Here is a 10,674-nt window from a genome sequence, read left to right on the forward strand (position 1 = left end):
TCTGCAGAAATCAGTCAGAAAACACGGGTTGTTATGTTCTGGCACAGTAAAATTAAACACCAGGACACGTGCAAAGGAAACCCTGAGGCAGGGCAGACACAAGCCCCTGTCTCTGATATGCTTCATCCCAGCAGGGTAGCAAGGTGTTGGGTTCACATCAAGTCCTGTCCCCAGGACACTCCCGCTCTAGGGCTGTCTATGCACAAGGCAGTGATGGTCTCCTCTCGATGGGAAGCGTGCCACTAACAGGTTAATTAGCAGGGCTTCACCACATGCTAATTAATTTTCCCACAGGGCTGTGTTTGGAGTTTCCCAGCCAGGTATAAGCCCTCATGGGTGTGTGACAGCTCCCTCACACACAGACCTGCTAGAGCATCCCCAGCTCCCGCCTTGCTGTGAGTGAGACCTAACACGATGAAAAGGATTTTTCTGGGCTGCTTTTGTTTCAGCAGCTTCCTCTCACAGCACAATGTCTGCTGTAGGAGAAGCCATGATCTTCACTTCCCTCCTACCCTCCATTATTCCTCTATATTCCTCTTCCAGGGTCTTTTGCTTATCTGCCATCACCTTCCTGTTTTTCTTCCTTGCCCAGCACCCTCCAGCCTCCCTGGCTCCTGGACCATTGGCTCCTGTTGAAGTGCTTCCTACTTCTCTAGCTAATGTGTTCCCAGTGATAGCCCCAGGCATCCTGGGGGACCACGGGCATCCCGCAGGGCCCCATCGGGAGAGGATGGTGGTGCTGACCCCATGCCAAAGGAAACGGTGCTGGAAGGAAATGGTGCTGGAAGGAAACAGCAACGGCACTGGGATCCCAGAATATCTCCACAAAGGGTTACCCCAGGGATGCAGAGATAAGCAGAAAAAGCCTCATTTTGGGGGGTAGGAGGAGGAGGTCAGGGCTGTTTGCCTGAGATGTTTGTGTGTCTTCTGGCATAAACACCAGTCTGGGCTTTCCCAGCAGGCGCCAGCATCCTTTTTGGGGTGGGGGCAATTGTTTATTCAGCCTCTTCTCACCTTGGGACGTGCAGCTCAGCACTGCGTCAGTGAGGAAGATGCTCAAAGCCATGGGGAGACAATGTTATGAGGGCCAAGCCCTGACACAGCAGTTCCCAGGAGAAGTTGCCTTCTTTTCTTGGTGTTTGTTGCCATGGGTGGGTGCCAATTCAAGGTTAGGACCTCACTGTGCCAGATGCTGGAAAGATTCAGGGCTGTCCCTTGCCCCTCAGTTGGGACCTACAGGCACTTGGTGCACACATGGGGCCACAAGTGACATAGCCCAACCTGTGGGACAGCTGCCTGCCTTGCGAGGAGTACCATAGGTGGTGTCCACCATAAACCTTAGTGGGCCAGTCTCAAGAGCCCATGGCTCTTGCAAATGCCAGCACACAGTATTTGATGGCTACCAGTCGTCAGAGAGGCTGCAGATGCTCCCTGAGCTCAGAGCAGGCAGCCAGGCCCCCTGGGAAGACCCCACGGTGTTTTGTCAGCCCTCAGATGCTGAGGTCCATCCCTCAGCAGGTGACCAGGTGCCTCAGCACAGTGGAGGCTGCAGCCAGAAGTCACCACTACCTATTTTCCCATCCCAGAGGCTCTTTGTCCCAGAAACCTCCTGCAGCCAAGTGGTGCTCTGGGATGGGGAACAGCAACAAAGACTTGGGAGATATCCAGGCCCCTGCTGCACAGGTGCAGCTGGAGACACCAATGGGACTGTGCAAAGGGCTGTGTGTTGGGACATCGGCTTCCCTTACCCGAGGTGAAGAAGACCACCTCATAGCTAAAGATGACCCAATTCAATCTAGCTGAGTCGCTACCTCATCAGCTGGGGAAGAAACTCAGCTGCCAGCTTCCCCTCCAAAAACTCAAGACTTGTCCAAAGTCCCAGAACAGCATAATTTTACACTTAGGTCTCAGTTTCAATACATGCATGTGACCCTGTCACAATGAGTACGAAGCACGCTCGCTGTCTCAGAGCCAGCTCCATCTGTTCTTCCCAAGCCAAACCTGCTGCCTTCCTCCTGCTATATTTATCTGAATGATTTAGCTGGTTGGAAAGTGCTTGGGGAGGCAGAGCAGGGGTGGAGCAACCTTGGAAATCAGCCATGGGAGAAAACCTGCAGCCGCCTCCGTCCTGATGTGGCTGTTGCAAGATGCTCTCACATCTCCCTCAGGGTAATTCCAGTGTAAAGCTGGGAGGCTGCTCACCATTTGTTGAACTGCTCATGCTCTGCAGATAATTTTAATGTCTTTAGTGCCCTTGTGCATGGCCAGCTGGGCTCGTTGTCCTTGTGCTGGAGACCTGCTTGCCTCCCAAACCTTCTTAATCCTCATCTCCAGCTGGAGATTCCAGGATGAGCTGGTGCCACTTTTCTTCTGCCCAGGAGATCATGCGAAGCAATTTGTCCTCCCCTTGTCCATCAGTCCTGTCCCTCTGAATCTACAGGGATAGTTAACGTAAAATAGGAATTATTACTGATGAAAGTAAGATTGGTGCATTGTAAGTATCTAAAAAAGTTTGGACACCTCCACACTATCCTGTGGCAGAGACAACAGAGGAAAATAACACACAAAACCTTTCCAAAACCGCCACGGTGAGAAAGGACAATATGCAGTTGCCTTTTACTCTTCACTTTTTTGCAACCCTTTTTAAGATCTTCCTAGCTGGAAGCCCTGCCCGTGCCAGTCAGGAGGTACTCACTCAAATCTCTGCAGCTGCAGATGTTGAGCAAGCTTCGCATGTGACTTCTGCCGCGCACCACAAGCACATGGGCTCTTGTTGGGCAACTGGGTTTGCAGCAACAGAGTTTCAATCCTCTTTGCAGTAGAGATTTTATGGTGTTCAGCTTCCTGTTCACTCCTGATGCACACACCCCTTGCGTTTCGGTTTGTGATGCGTTTTTTTCTTTCTGTGCTGCGATGAAGCAGGGCTCTGCAGTCACTTTGTTGAGCTGCCAGCAGGCACTTTGAATGCTCCCATCAGTTTCTATGAGGGTCAATACTTGCTAAATACTGTGCAACGAGGCTGTTCCCAGCTTGAGCAGCTGCCAGCGGTGTCATTGGGCTGGGACTTGATTCAATCTCTCCTGTAGACACAGATAAGGATGCTGCAGCTCCAGTACCTCATCACCTCCCGACTCTCCTCGCTTCTGAAGTGGATCTGCCTTTGTTTCATTTAGGAAGGGGCATAAAGAGGAGGGGACCCCCTGAGCCCATTCTGCAAGGACAGAGGGCAATGACCACATCTGGAGAGGGTTAGGGCCGAAGGTGAGGTGAACCCTCCCTGCTCACCTCTCCCCACTCCCTCGGAGGGATACTGGGGGGAGGGACATTCCCCCATCAGAGCTTGAAATGAGATGGGATGAGATAGCCCCGCTCCCTAGAGGTATTCAGGACAGCAATTCCCAAACAGATGGGGGAAGAGGTGGTGGAAATCACCCTCCAGGGATGAGTCCTGCTCAAAAGCAGTGGGGCTAGGGCCAGATTTCACAGTGCCCTGGGAAACGGCAGCAGGAGCTACTTTACTCTGCAGTTGTCTGCCTAGCCAAGAAAATATGCTCCACACATCCCTTTGTAAAGACTTCCCGGACCACGAGATGGCATCAAAAACCAGTGCAACCTGAATCAGACTGGTTTCCCCTCTGGTCTGGCCTCATCCAGCAAACCCAGAGGTCCCCGATGGGAGCCTGCTGGGATGGATGGCACAGCGCGTCCCTCCTTGCAGGCACCTCCTTTCTGCCTGTGGGAAACTCCCCATTGGCTTCCTTGTCCTGCATATTTTTTCTAAATAAATTACAATGAAGTTAAAAGTTCTTCCAGTTTTCTCCATATCCAAAATAGGTCCAAGCTAGCTTTTATGTACCAGTCTCACCCAGCCCGTAGTCCCTTGCCGCTGACCCTCAGAAAACCCTCCCAGCACTTTGCCCTTCCTGCCCCAGCTCCCTACAAATGACCCTGATTTCCAGTCCCACCAGTCCTCCTCCTATTTCCATTTCCCCCCTGAGGCTCATGTATAAACAAAGCAAAGAACAGGGAAAAACAGGGTTACCAGGAGAAAATGGGTCCCGGGTGGCTGGCGTGCAATGGACCCTCACGCGTCACTGAGTGCCTGGCATGGTGCCTGATGAGATAACCTTTCATTGGAGCACCAAAATCCACTCATTTCTGGAGGATCTTGGGAGGTTTCTCTTCCTGCCAGGAGCCAGCAATGCTTCTAGTCTTGCAGGCAGGCAAAGAGTGCAGGCAGCATGGCCAAGTGGTTGCAGCAGGGCTCCCCATGGGCCAGGACTTCTGCTTTCTCCATCTGGGCTCACTATGGAATGGAGCCTTTATGCCTCAGTTTCCCTTCTGCAAAGCAGACACTAATAATGGCTCTGCAGAGAAACTTTATCCCCCTGAAGCTGAATTCTGCATGTACAAGACAGCCTCCATCCCCATATCACCTTTCAACCCCCAACACAATACAGAATATCTTGACCTACCCTACCCCACCACCCTCAATGTGAGTTTCATGCTATGAGCAGGAGAGATCAAGAGATGGAGATAAATCCAGTGACACAGATAAGAGCTTGGGTGTCTCTTCGAATAGACAAGGGCAAGTACAGCCCCATTCCTTGGCCAGCCACTCTGGGAAAGCATCTTCCCCAACCCTGAATCAGGAGGCAAGACTCACGTGAGTGCAGGAACAAGCCCCATCAGCCAAAAGCCCAGATGCACACTTTGCTCGGGCTCTTGCCTGGGCCACAGCCAACCTCAGAGCCTGCAGAGAAAGGCAAAACTGTTGAACACCCCCCCAGAACAGGCTGTGCCCAGAGCTCTCCCTGTAAAGTCATGATGTCAAAGTTGCTCTCCACAGAAGGCACACTGCTCCTGCAGAAGAGCAAAGGACACAAAAAAGGGGGGTGTGGGGGTGTATGTTTGCTTTATCTGTCCCTCTGCCCAGCACTCACAGAAAAAAATTCTCTGGTTGCAAATTTTTGTGATGTTTGTCAGTGCCCAGGCTTCTCTCACTTCTTCTTTCCAGTGGACTTCCTCCTCTGAGGTCAGCTGGAGGTTTCTTTTTGAAGCACAAGAGCTGTTCCCATCCTTGGTTTTTCTTACACAAATCTGTCATCTGAGCAGGGGGTGACCACAGAGGGCCATGGAGCCAAAGTCAGTTCCTGCTTTCTGTCACAATCCAGGACGGGCAGATGGATATTGCAGCCAGGCAGCTCGAAAGCACAAGCTCAGCAAGTGGTGGAAAGAGCAGGTCAGGTGCCTGGGGAGAGCCGCTGAGATCGGGGCTCTTGCTGCTGCTCTTGAATTTCCTGGAGGCTGGGGTATGATAGAAGCAAGGCCAAAGTCAGGCACGTACCACAAGTGAAGCCACAGCATCTGGCCCAAAGTGTCTGAAGCTGCCTGACATGTCATATGGAAAGCAGGTGGGAAAGGTGCCCTAGAGGTAAGGTCTTTCCCCAGGAGGAACATCTTGGTCTACCTGGGACCATAGCAGCTGCCCCAGCCAGCTCCACACTGATGGGGAGACAGCACTGGGGAGCTGGCTCAGCCCAAAGAGCTAAGGAAGAAGACCTCTTGGTGAGGGACAGAGTAGATGGAAAAATTTCCCATATCTTCAAAAATTTGCCAGAGTCATGGAGGAAAGATTGTCACACAAGTCTACCTGTGGCCCCAAGAGTACCACAGCCAAAAATTGCTGGGAGAGCTGGCAACAGAGGTCTGGCCACACCAAACAGCAGAACAGCAATGTTCACACCAGGACGCTGCAAAGGTCTGTCTCAAACCAAACATAGGATGAGCTTTGCTCTCAGCCTCTTTTATGTGCCAGGCATGTAGACAGACATTTCTGCCTTTGGATGAGAGCCATTTGCCACCTCCTTGGGTACAGCATAGACTTAGCACAGCTGATCATTTGCTTGAAGTCAAGGAGACACCCCAGGAAGACAAGATGGATGAAGCAAGGGAAGCAAGGAGAGCTTTTCAACAGAAAATACGGAAAATGCTATTAGTGTTTAAATTAGGCAAGGATTTTGCCTTGTGTTAGAGCCAAGGAACAATTTTTTTGCTGTGCAAAGAGACCTAAGCTTTGCAGAAGCAAATGGTAGCCCTGCCATTGCCCTTCCACACCCAGCTGGGGCCAGCAGGCTCTGCCCTTGCCATCTCTCTGCTCACCCAGACCTGGATTCAACTTGTCCCAGTAATGGTGGGAAGAAGCTTTTTGCTTATGTCACCCATTCCTGAGTCAGCTCCCAGCAAAGTCACCTGCTTCCTCATGGGTTTGGCTGAGTCACCAGGTGCTGCAGCTTGCACAACCAGACCACAACATTTGCAAGGGTTTGCAGGAACTGGGGGCAAGAGTGCCACAGGATCCTCCAGAGCATCAGCAACATAAGGCAAAAGGGCTGCACAGGGGACGGAGGACACCAAGACACCACCACCCATACACACACTTTCCACCTGCCTTGCTGAATGGATGGAAATCCAGGCTTGGTGTGGGGTTTAGTTCTGCTGATGCCTTTATGGCTCAGCCAAGCGCTGCTGCCTCTTGCTTAGCTGTTTTTGGGTTAGATACGGACCAAACCTGCAAAAGGGGAAGAAGCAGAGCTGCAAAACCAGGCTCAGCCCTCAGAGAAACCCTTCCCATGTCTCCCCCATGGCTGAGGAGCCATCCCCTGTGGCATTGGAGAGCTTTACTTACTGGCATCCACGACAGGAGCACACAGCTCCTGACCTGGCCAGCAACAGGGAAGCCCAGCCAGCCTCTTGCTCAACGCAGGCAGCAAAGCTCATTTTCTGTCTGGGCTGAAAAATCTGGTCAACAAACCCCCATATGCCACTGGACAAGCCTAAATCCACTAGAATTAGCCAACAGGAGGTCCAAGGCATGTTTCAGTGAGTTTTCTAAAGCCACGTGCTTTAGAATAGCTCTGGCATCTGTTGAAAGCTTGGAGAGCAAGGATTTGAACTCCAGCTGTCCCAGCTCCCACGGAGAGGTGAGAATTATGTCGATGTCTAACCCTGCCAGCAAGGATTTATCAGACAGGGTTATGGCTTTCTAAAAATCCTGCTTACCTGTTGCCTTGGGCAAGTTATTTTCTTGGGCAGCTGATCCAGCTGTAATAACCATTATTATCCCCATCAAAACCTAACTGATGAGTCACGGGAGATGTTCTGCTGCTGTGAGAGTGTGCAAGTCAGCTGCAAAATCCACAGAAACAATAGCTCGCTGTTAGAGATGCAGATATAACTCACACTCAAATCAATTAGTTTGCAAATCGGGGTACAAGGTGTATATCTGATGCACCTTTTAAAATCACTGAGAGGTTGCTTTTCTGTTTCATAGATGAAAAACCTAGCTATGTTAGCTAAAATGTCAAGGGAGACCAATCTAGGCTGGTTACTTCTCAATTTAATGTAATAAATGCTGAGGTGCACCCTTGAAGTAATGTCTCTTGGGCCAGAAATGCATTCCCATTTCATTCAATCTTTTCATTCCATTTATTTCATTTATTGCACAAATGTCTCATGATAGGTCACCTGCAATATTTTGTGGATTAGGTGATTCAATGCCCCATGACAAGAGGGATGCCAAGAGGAAAACTGGCATTGAGAAGAGCTTCACGCCTATCCTAAGCCAAACTATGTGCTTATTAAATAAATCTGCATTTCACACCTTTGTCGTAAGCAATAGAGATTTTAAACCCTGGAGATGATAAAAACATACTTGCATTATTTAGGGCTTCTTTATTTATATTTTTGGTGGAAGATCAATACGCGTAGAAACTTTTTGTTTTAAACTTAGAAGTATGGGTCCTGCAGCAGCTTCTTTAGGAACTGTTTGCTGCTTGATGTTGAAGCAGGGACACCATGAGTCACCCAGCAGCGATTTAACAAGCAATAAGAGGATGTCGCCCAAAGTCTCCTGGCTATTTTTCTTATCTCATTCTCATAGTGGCGGATTTTGCTTCAAAGTCTGAAGCTTGCTATGGCCTGAGCAAATGCCATTTACTTCTCTGATACACCTACAAAAAAAAAAAAATCCCTCAAAAGCAAAAAAGGGGGTTGTTTCATGCCTGGTTTGGGCACACAAAGGATTTACAGGTTCCTTGGAGAGCATCTCCAATGGGGAAACTTTCCTGGTTGCATTCAGCTTCATATATAAACACAATGTATCTCAAAAATTAGCGCATTTTCAGCCCAAACCCACTGACAAAGGGATGGCAACTTCAACACAAAGTGGGAAGAAAGGCCAGCGGTCTGTGCGAAGTTTTAGGCTTTTGGCTCTTGAAAAAAACCCACAAAATATATGTAGAAAAACAGCTTGCTGCTCCCTGCCCCGGGCAAACGGTGGAGGACATTGGCATAGCCCAAAGGATGGGCTCTGGAATGCCGCATAACAAGGCAAACTAAAACACATCTTATAGGCCTGCACAGGCTTAGAATTGCTAATATCCAACTTCTAGGCAAAAACCTAGTTGGAAATAAGGAGGTATTGGGAATGAGGAAGCAACCACAGCAAGTTACTGAGAAAAATAAACATTAGCCATGTCCTGACTCCAGCCCCCCAGCATCGCATGCTGTGCCGACATGGCTGGCAGACTGAGGACGTCAGAGCTGGGTCACACAGAGAGCAGGGCAAAAATCGGGTTCTGTTGCCTGTGTTTAATGTCAACAAAACCTCATAGGCAAGGGAAAACTGCAAAATCAAACGGCAGTGAGTGTAGTGAGGAAATCCTGTGTGAGTCAGAGGGAGGTTAGGTAAGTTACAAGTAATTAATTTACTTTTTTTATTGTTATTTTAATTGCCAAAGCATAAATAAAGCATAGTGAGGGACTTTACTCTTTGCTGGTTAAAAATTATATGTAAAGGCAGGCAATGGCCTAAGGGCCTTTGCATACAGCGTATCGAAGCATAAATACACTTAACCACAGCAAGATCATCTCCAGTTTTACCGCATAAATACTGGGACACACATTCAAGTGTATTAAATAATATTCCTTTGATTTTTTTTCAGCACCTCACTAGGAAGCCTTCCAACACAAAATCAATCTTTAAAATGTGAATGTGACCAAAAAATGATTGGATATAAATGGCAGCAGGGCAGGAAAAAGTATACTCACTGATCTTCTAGAAAAAGTATGTAACAAACCTTCCAAAAAGTAGAATGCAAATACTTACGTAAAAATAAGTATGAAGCATAATGTTCATAAAAAACCCAAGAGAGAGGGATGTCACCAGCTGCCAAGGGAGGCATTTGTTATCTTGCAGAAATGCTCTCAGGTGGCTGGAGAGTCTGAGGCAGCCTTGCCCAGGCACCACAAGCAAAGTTGGGAAGAAACATGGATTAATCATCTGCTTTTACTGCATCCTGTTCGGCATCTGCTTGTGTCCTGCCACAAAGCCTGCGCTCCTGTAAGGCATCTAAAACTTCTGAAAGTCTAGAGAAGCTGGTCAGTAGCACTGCATCCCTTCAGCCCCTGCAGACCAAGCCCTTCTGCTCCCTCTGTGCAGCACCGAGCGCCACAGACCATCCCTACTGCCCTCAGCTACTGCAGAGGAGACCTCAGCATTCCCTTTTCAAATTGAAATGTCATTTCAATCCCAGGTGACTCCCTTTGCCAAGCTTTGATTTTCCCCTGGTTGCCAGATGTCAGTAGACTTTTGATCACTGCTTAATTATTTTCTACTCCAGGCCAAACGGTCTGTCCATTCCTGAGAGTGATGAGGAATATATTTTATCCCCACCTTCTCCCAGAGAGGGCTGAGGAAGGGGAAGGGGCTAAAAAAAACCCAAACAAAACCAGATGGTCTTTCTCATTAAAGAGAAGCTTTAGCATCGTTGCGGTTTAGAACAGGGATTGAAACTGGCTCTTAAGATGACCTTTATGTGCTGTACATACTGCCTGTGAAAATCAGCCAAAATGAGGGGGGAAAAAAGTTAATGCAGTAACACAGCAAAAAATTGCTGAACTTCCAGAGAAAAACTTCAAAGGAGGCTGGCGGGGTGGGCAGGGGACAGAGGAAACAGGCAGCTGGAGAGAAGCAGGCAGGGTGTGCACAGGATGGAGCATCTCTCCTGCGGGGTCAGGCTGAGAGAGTTGGGGTGGTTCAGCCTGGAAAAGAGAAGGCTCCGGGGAGATGTTGTTGCACCTTCCAGTAGTTAAAGGGGGCTTATAAAAAAGATAAGGACAGACTTTTTAGCAGGACTTATAGTGACAGGACATGGGGGAATGGCTTTACATGAGAGAGGGGAGATGGAGATGAAAGATGAGGCAGAAATTCTTCCCTGTGAGGGCGGCGAGGCGCTGGCCCAGGCTGCCCAGAGCAGCTGTGGGTGCCCCATCCCTGGCAGGGCTCAAGGCCAGGCTGGACGGGGCTGGGGGCAGCCTGGGCTGGGGGGGAGGGGGCCCTGCCCGTGGCAGGGGGGTGGGAACTGGATGGTCTTTAAGGTCCCTTCCCACCCAACCCATTCTGTGAGTCCATGATTGCGGAGGCACGCAGGTGGGCTTGATGAGGGGATGCAGGCGGGATGGAGGTGGGATGGCAGGGGGAGGCGGGTGGGATGCACGCGGTGTCGGGCAAGGCGGCGGGCGGGCTGGTCGGAGGAGGAGAACCGGCCGTGCCGGAGGCAGGCTGGGGGTAGGCTGGGGGCGGGGAGCGGGCGGCGGGGGGCGGGCAGGCTG

Source organism: Falco naumanni, chromosome 6 (assembly GCF_017639655.2).
Source record: "Falco naumanni isolate bFalNau1 chromosome 6, bFalNau1.pat, whole genome shotgun sequence".
Taxonomy (NCBI): Eukaryota; Metazoa; Chordata; class Aves; order Falconiformes; family Falconidae; genus Falco; species Falco naumanni.